The sequence below is a fragment of the Callorhinus ursinus genome, unplaced genomic scaffold, assembly GCF_003265705.2.
Source record: "Callorhinus ursinus isolate GAN/ISIS: 27379988/994484 unplaced genomic scaffold, GSC_fseal_2.0 scaffold6, whole genome shotgun sequence".
Classification (NCBI taxonomy): Eukaryota; Metazoa; Chordata; class Mammalia; order Carnivora; family Otariidae; genus Callorhinus; species Callorhinus ursinus.
Genome location: NW_027397068.1, coordinates 37351350 through 37359909, shown reverse-complemented (window position 1 = coordinate 37359909; position 8560 = coordinate 37351350). Strand labels below are relative to the sequence as shown.

The 8560-nt window shown below is 46.2% G+C and overlaps 1 long non-coding RNA gene across 1 annotated transcript; it reads left to right on the top strand.

The window, feature by feature from the left end:
* Positions 1 to 1822: 1822 nt before the first annotated feature.
* On the top strand, positions 1823 to 7928 carry LOC141372984 (uncharacterized). The gene is made up of 2 exons (XR_012378551.1): positions 1823 to 4249; positions 5935 to 7928. It is a non-coding gene; the product is annotated as an uncharacterized lncRNA (long non-coding RNA).
* Positions 7929 to 8560: the final 632 nt, after the last annotated feature.

Below are 8560 nucleotides of genomic sequence, written 5' to 3'. Positions count from 1 at the left end.
CTAGTTGTTGCTACTCTGTGTTATTCGTAAAAGTTGAAACAACCAAAATATCCAATTTAGGAGATTGGTTGAAACAATTTTGCAGTATTAGGAGCCAAATCGGAACAACTTCAAAGTCCAAAATTGATTGGCTAGAAGACAATGTGTAAGAAAAATATAGAAAAATATTATAATGATGCCTATTCATCCTTGACACTAGCTCATAGTATATAATAAGTACCTAATAAATGAGTGTGTGCTGTAGACTAAATGTGTTCCTCCAAGAGTTACATGTTGAAAACTAATTCTCAGTGTGATGGTATTTGGAGGTGTAGCTTTTGGGAGGTGATAGGTCATGAGAATGGAGCCCTCATGAATGGGACGAGTTCCCTCATGAAAGAGAACCCAGAGAGCTCTCTCACCCCCTTCACCACATGAGGAACCAGGAATCAGGCCCTCACACGACACCTCACACAAATCTTCTGGCACCCTGATCTCAGACTTCCCAGCCTCCAGAACTATGAGAAATAAATGTTTATAAGCCACCCAGTCTATGGTACTTTGTTATAGCAAACTGAATGGACTAAAACAGCATGGATATAATTTTTCTTCTTTTTTCTCAGAGTTCAATCCATATCAATAGATGGCACTCATTCTTCCAGGCATTCAACAAATATGTGTATATTCAAAGGTCTTTCTTTATCAAAGATTTTGCATGAATGCACTCCTTCAAATGTGATTCTACTGAGTTAAGATGCTATTTTTCGAAATGGGGAATGAACATTATTTCTCTCCCTACTCTTCCCTCAGACAGTCTGTTTCTCTCATTCCCAGCTTCTCCATTCCTTACTCCTCCTCCCCAAATGTTAAGCAAAAGTCTCACTATCCATAAACCATATGCTGGGACAAAGTTATTCCTTTCATAAGTTAATTTCCACCCAACTCTAAGAATTTCATTTAGACAACACTCCTGAGGGCTCTCCATATCAGAGTTGTATATTACCGCTAAAGGCACAGGGGGAAAAAGAGAATTAGAAAGCTCATAAATTGTTTTTGAGTGGTTATCTGCTTCCAAAGGCTGAATGAGAGGGTGATTACAACAGACATCCTTTATAACCGATCCTAGCAAAGTGTTGACTGGTTTTATTTCCAGTTTATGATACAGGAGATGTGAAATCTAATGTGGTATATTAATGAACATTAATGGTCTATAATCAGTTTATAACAAGAAATCAGAGTTAAACAATTAGCTTGCTTAAAATGTAATTAATAAAATTACTAATTCAGGTCAGGATTTAATTGCTTTTGGCAAGACTTTTGTTGGACTTACATTAAGTTGCAAGCCCATCAGAGTACTGCAGAGAAGTGGTCTTTTTATAGAACACAAATGGCCTTACATATGGTATGCACCCATAAGTACCCATCCCACAAACCATGGAGAGTAGGCATGCTGCTTTTTTTTTTTTTTTAATGAAGCGCTAAAATGAAACAAGAATAATGGGGCATTTGGGGGCACCTGGATGGCTCAGTGGGTTAAGCGTCTGCCTTCAGCTCAATTAATGATCCCGGGGTCCTGAGATCGAGCCCTGCCTCGGGCTCCTTGTTCCACAGGGAGCCTGCTTCTCCCTCTCCCTCTGCCTGCCACTCCCCCTGCTTGTGCTCTCCTACGCTGTCTCTGTCAAATAAATAAATAAAATCTTAAAAGAAGAAGAAGAAGAAGAATGAGGCATTTGGATTATGAGAACAGAAAGGTCATATTTTAGAGCAGTTTCCATAAAATAAATTATTGGGCAACATCAAATCATCAGGTTTAGTGCTGAATTTTTAAATGCCCAATGCAAATAATAATAATATCAACATTCTCATATTTGGCTTTTTATGGCATACCTTCACATACATTATTTCCTTTAATCATTTTAATGGAGAAAATGTCATTCATATATGTATGTAGTATGTATACATGTTTCAATGTAAACAGCACATGTTGGCACATATCCAGAATACACACCAAAGAACATGAAGACAAGAAACTGCTAGTATGGTGTCAGATGAGCGATTTTTGACCTAGAGTCCATGCACGGATGGGGCCTGTGAGGGTATGCACATTTTTCAGGGATGAGAATCTAAAATTTTAATCAGACCCTCAAAGGGGAAAGAAGATGAGAAATGTTGGAAACCCGCTATTCTAGATAGATGCTACAGTCACCAAGTATATATAGTTGGTCCAGTTAACCCAGGAGCTCCCCAAATGTAGGTTCTTTGCCTTATTTGTATCTGGAGAATTTTACCGAAGTTGCTCATTTTTCTTCCATGATTCTGGCTAATATATGGTGAAGAAGGTGAGCCTTTTTTTTAATCCATTTGGGAGCTTCTATTAGAATACCAAGGAAGAGATGCACATGTGGAAAAGGAAGTTGCTACTGTGTGTGACACTCTATGTATTTTCTGCTAGACCAGGTAAGCTCGGCCAGGGGCAAAGTGCATCCTGATACACTTTGGAAAGCCAAGTATAGTCTCTCAAGTCACTGGGGTGCTCTTTAAAAGATCTGTTTTATTCATTTGTTAGGTAATCAAAAAGTGACAGTCTAAATCCTGAGACAGACTTTGAAAAATTCTGTTACAAAGCAACTCATGGGGAGAAAATGTACATCCACTGGGAGCAAAACTGAATCAGCCAGCATCACCCAGAATTAATTAAAACAATGCCACGGTCATTCCAAATACTGAGATAGCTACACATGTCAACTTCCTGCAATGGGAAATTATATAGAAGTGATTTATTTTCATTAAGTCCATTTTCTAAGTGCTGCTTCTGAGAACGTGCATTGGTTTCCTGTACGTCATAAGCCAAGGCCTGATTTGTGTTTGTGTTCCAATTTTCCTCAATATTTCCCCAAATACTCTGTTTTATGGTTATATGTGCAATCGATCTCTATACAGAGATTTATGTCAAAATAGATGCCACAAGCTAGGAAATGCTAAATTAATCCCATTACTCTCTTTTGTAGGAAAGAAATGCTTGTGTTGACCAAATACCAGCCTAACTGGCTGCTCTCTGCCTGGATTAATATGTTCCAGAATGGGATTCCTGAGCAGCAGGGGTGTCCATTAAAACATTAATTCCTGGGCTATCCTAGAAACACTAACACTGAGCCGCTAAGTAGGAAAATAAATATAGATGTTTCCTTTCACCCAGAATCCATACCATGTGTAACTTTTTATTGCCAAGCTATTGAGATTATGATGAAAATTGTCCTTAATACCAACATAATAACAACAGGAACAAAAACAAGAAAAACAAAACGGAAACCGGAATCCTAAGCGTAACAAGTAAAAGGATCAGGTGAATGGGAGTTCAGGAGAGGATCCGTTCTAAGGAAACTGATGAAGGGTTGGCCCAGTTCTGCCTTGACATTACAGAGTTGATTCATAGTAAACCACCTCCATCCCTAGACCCTAATTAAAAGCAACAAAAGACAAAATCACTTAAGCAACCCAACCCTCAGGGGCTCAGCTGCTTTTCTGCCCAGAGAACAGCCACCCAGATAATGCCCGGTGTCCCTGCTCCCCTGGCTCTTCCTTGCACCATCTCAGGCCCTGTCCTGCCCTGGCACCTCCAACTCATGCCTTACAAGCCCCAGCCGCTTCCCTCCATCATTTCCTAGAGAGCAAATCCTTCAAGCAAGGCCAGGAGCCAATTCTGGATTTGACAGGTGTCTGACTTGGAGAGCTCTCAAGCATGTTTCTTGAGCACTCAGCGTGGGCCCAACAGCTTATGTTGTTTCCAGAAAGCCCATTCAGGACACTGCCAAGGACCACAGAGCTTGGTGCCCTGTGACCAGGAGCATGCCACTTCATCAGAACACACAGGCTGCCAACAAACCTGTCACCCAGGAAAAACAAAGCAAAGCCCTGTGTTCACAGACTGTCTGGTCTCCCTACTACGAGAGAGCCGTTGGATGGGGAAATCTAATCAACAGGCATCTCTTGAGCAACCAATAATGTGCTGTTCACCAGGACAGGCCACGGGTTCTGAGATAGGAAAGCAAGATGACCAGTTTTGGAGTTCGAATCCAGCTCTGCTTCTTGCTAGCTCGAAGCTAGGGGGGCCTTCCTTTAACTGATTCTTCAGCTGTTGGTTGAGTGAATGCCTACCATGTGCCAGTCATTATTCGAGGGGATTGGGAGACATCAGCGGACAAAGAGATGAAGCTTCCTGTTTCCTGGGCAGCTGGCATTCCAGCAGAAGACAACCAACTTCATAAATAAGGTAACTATTGAACATTAGGAGATGAGAACTATGGGAAAATGTAGAAGTGGAGCAGGGTAAGACAGTCAGAGACGTAGGGATAGTACATGCTGTACATGTTGCAGCATGAAGAGCAGGTGGTCAGGGTGGACCTCAGTGAGAACAAGAGATTGGAACAAAGGCAAGAAGACATGAAGAATTAGCCAAGGAGCTATTTGTATTATCCAGGGAAAGTGTTCCAGGCAGAGGGAGTGGCTAGAGCCAAGGACACAAGATACAATAGGGCCAATGCCTGGGTGGCTCAGTTGGTTAAGCATCTGACTCTTGATTTCAGCTCAGGTCGTGATCTCAGGGTTGTGAGACTGAGCCCTGCATCGGGCCCTGCACTCAGCAGGGAGTCTGCTTGAAGATTCTCTCCCTCTGCCCCTCCCCCCACTTGTGTACCCTTGCTAATTCTCTCTCTCTCTTTCTCTCTCTCTCTCTCTCTTTCAAATAAATAAATAAATCTTCAAAAAAAGATACAATGGAGCAAGGGGATGGGGCATGGAAGGTCAAGGAACAACAAGGAGACAGGGCAGGAGTGAAGTGTGTGAGAGCATGAGAAGCAGGAGGGGGCAGGAAGTACCCGTGGGCCAGCAGATTCTTGGGAAGGAGGGGGTCACACTGGAGAAGGGACAGAGAGCAGGTGGGGGCCTTCCCAGGAGAAGACTGCTTAGCACCAGGGAATCTGGAGTGCTGCCCCTCTCTGGAATTCCTTGCAGGTAGGAGAAGCAAGTTGCAACTGTTCTGGCTGGGGCTTCTCCCACCTCTCTTATGGCATCAAGAGGGAGAAGTCTCCCCTTACTTCAGAGGTGCAGACACTTAGATGGGCATCTATTGCAGCCAGATTGCCAAAAGCGGGTCTCATTCCTTCACAAGGACCTCCCCACCCAGGGAGGAGCCCAGCACAGTGAGGTGGTGTGGATTCCTTCCCCTCAGACCATACACTGTGCTTTCCTTTCCAGCCTTACCCTTTAGCCTAGAGGGAGAAGAGAAGATGAGCAATGACAAGAAGGGCCAGGGGCCCTAGTGGCCATCCCAGGATCTGTTCCACTTGCATGTAAATGAATTTCAGGAGTTATTCATCCAGATTGTGGCCCAGCAGCTTCCCGTTCCTCTTCCCCTTCCAGGAACTAGCTGTCTGGTCCCTCCCTGTTCCACAGCAGGTTGCCGCTAAAAGTGTTGGGTCCCAGGGAGGAGACCCAATTCCCGAACCCCAGTGCCACCCTTGCCTGTATTTACCAAGAGAGGGTTTCGAGAGAAGACTTAGGCAGTGACTTTGACCTCAGTGCATTTTTAAATGAGTTGGGGGAAACAAAACTGCTATCAGAGACCAGGGTGAGCTTTGGGAGAGAGAATTAATGCACAATAAGCGCCACCGGTGATCAGAAAGGAAGAGAGCCAGGGGACCTGGAAGATTCTATGGAAGGTAAGAAATTTAAGAATAAGGCCAACAGGACAACCAGACTCATGATGGGATGTTGAGGACAAGTTAAAAACAAGTTGCATAAGCAGGGTGGAGCCAGACTAAGTCGGGTATTGAAAGACAGGGGAAAAGTTTAGAATTCTCCAGGAAGAAACACAGGGTCGTTGCAGATTTCCCATGCTGGGCTGCTGCTGCTGATGGCAGCACAGCTGCACAGCCCTCCCCGCTTCTCATCACACAGGAGCCTCCTCCAGACAGCGAGCCACACCCCCGCTTCATGGCCGGGAGCAAACGCTGCCCAGATCCCAGTGAGTGGGCAACCACAGAGAGGGTTCCTCTTGAATGGATCGGATCTCTGGGGAAGCTTGTCGACCCTGATACTCTATTTCTGGCAGCCAAAGAAGGCTGCCAGGATATGGGAAGTTCTGCATATGAAAATAATGTCAGTCGCCTCTGGAGGGGAGGTTGGAAGCAAAAGCACTCTGAAAACTCACAGATGGCAAGCCCAGACTGCACTGTTCTGGCACCATCCTTTTTTTTGTTCTTTTATTTTGCATTTCCAGGTTCCAATCACAGTGGTCGGGGAAACGTCTCATGACTGAGAGCTGGGTTGGGTGAGGGGAGACAGACAGCAAGAAGGGGCTTCAGGGTCCATTACTACCACCACCCCCCGGCCCGGCTGTGGCCAACTCCTCACCTCGCCAAAGCAGATGGTCACCAGGACATACACAGATGACCCCTTGCCTTCCACTTCGTGTCCCCTCTCATTTTGATACCCACCTATGAAGGAAGGAGCATTCTCCTCTCCCTTTCCCATCGGCCAAGGACGTCCCTTGGGTCAAGTCCTTCCCTTGGGTCAAGTCCTTCCCTTGGGTCAAGTCCTCTCCCTTCCCTACTCGGGCCTCATAACTTCGTCTAACGGCCGAAAAACCGCAGGGGAGGAAAGGAAAGGGCGAATGTATCCCCATTACATATTCCCTGTCAGCCCCCCTTCAGGGGGTGGAGGTTGGGCTGGGGAGTGCTTGCTGCCAGGAAAAGGACTAGTGATCTACATTTTCTAGTATAAAAAATAGTTCCTCCTTCCCTCTCTCCCAGGGTTTCCCCTGGTTGAATTCCTTGATCTCTTCATTTGGTCAACAGGGCACACTGACTCATGCTCCGTGGAGAGTGTCATACTGCTTACGTGGATGGTCTGCGTAGCTGCGGTCCCCCAGCAACTGCCAAGGCCCTCACCCAGCAGCCCCTGCACACCTCCGCAGGCACCGTGCCAGATCCTGCTCGACGTTCGGCAAGGGCCAGCTGTGTGGAGAACCTCTGGAAAAAGCCAGATGTGAGTAACCCATCTGCCCAGATGGCAGCTTCTCAGCTCTGATCTGGTTTGGTTACCAGTTAAATCTCAGCCAAACTCTGGGGCCTCTGCATCTCCCGGTACTGAAGTACAGACTGAAGCACAGCTGACTACTCGTGCAATTTGGCAAAATGTCAGGGAATCAAGAGGAGCCTCGGGGAGGCAGGAAGGAAGGCCCACTGGGAGTGCTGGGAAGCCGTGCGGCTCTGGAAGGGGACGGGGGCGTGTCTCTGAAGGCAGGCGGCAGCCTGGCCTGGCACATATGCAGTAAGTATTTGGTGGATGGCGGGCCTGTTTTAAGGCTGATGATCTCAAGGAGACCTGCACCAGGCTCCCGAAAGCTGAGCTCCAGCCGAGGTTGAGATCAGCTCTTGGAAAAGATCATGGCACTTTATACAGGACAACGTACACTAAGGCAAAGTTTAGCTGGGGGAAGTTCCCAGCTCTAGTTGTGAGATGTATTCTTGGGGTTTTAAAAGACAAACCCCAGATCTGGGTTTTCCTGCCTCCCAACGAGAAGGCCCCCTCAGCCGAACCGTTTGTCCACATGCCATCAGAGGCACGGAGGAGAGGGCCTCAACGCTAAGAGGCTGGCTCCCACCGCCGAACTCAGCCTCCCGCTGCCACGCTGGTGAACCATATAGATTGTTCCCCTGGCATCTCCCGTCTTTCACAAAAACATGGTGTTGTGCCTGTACCACAATATTCCAGGGTAATTTGGCTCAACATTGCAGAGTGTTGGCAGTACTTAACAGCCTTGTAAAGATATATTGGCAAGGGTTGTTGGCCATGTGATAATTTTTTCAACCGCAGTGTTTGGACTAGAGTTAAGTGTGTGTATCATTTATTTAAAGTTCATGCTATTAATTAATAAATGTCTGCTTTAATCCTGCCTGTCATTTACTTCTAGAAAAAGGGGGATAAGGGTGTTGTTGTGTGTTTTAAAACAAAAAATCTCAGAATAGCAGCATGAACTACGAGTTGGCTATGAACTCAGACATGTTACCAGTGACCTAGACCCTCCCTCTGCCATCATTCTTACCCTGTCCTTGGCTCTGTGCTCATCTCATTCCTGGGATATGCAGCCTCCAAGCACATGACTCCCAATTGCCCTGGCTTCCTAAAGATTTTCTTTCTCCTGGACCAGCCAGCCTCTTAGAGAACTGTAACCCATAAAATTTCTAAAAGCAGAAGTGGACCCTTGGCATTCTGACCCTGTTCACCCTCTCCTGAGCCACATGACCACGTTGAGTGTAATCCTGAGCCATTAGCTATGGCTTATTATGCAGCCACTCAGTCTCTATCCCAGTCGCCGCTGGAGATCCTAGGGCAGCAGGAGCAGCAAGGATTTACACAGAAGCCTCCCTAGTGTAGACTCAGGACCAGGACCAGTTCTATATCTTTGGCCTCATAATTTCCACTCAGCCCAGTTTAAAATCTACTGTAGCCACTTTGGTCCTAGCAAGGGAAGAACTGCCTCTGGACAGTCCAGATAAGCTGTCCCTCCTGCTTTGGAAAC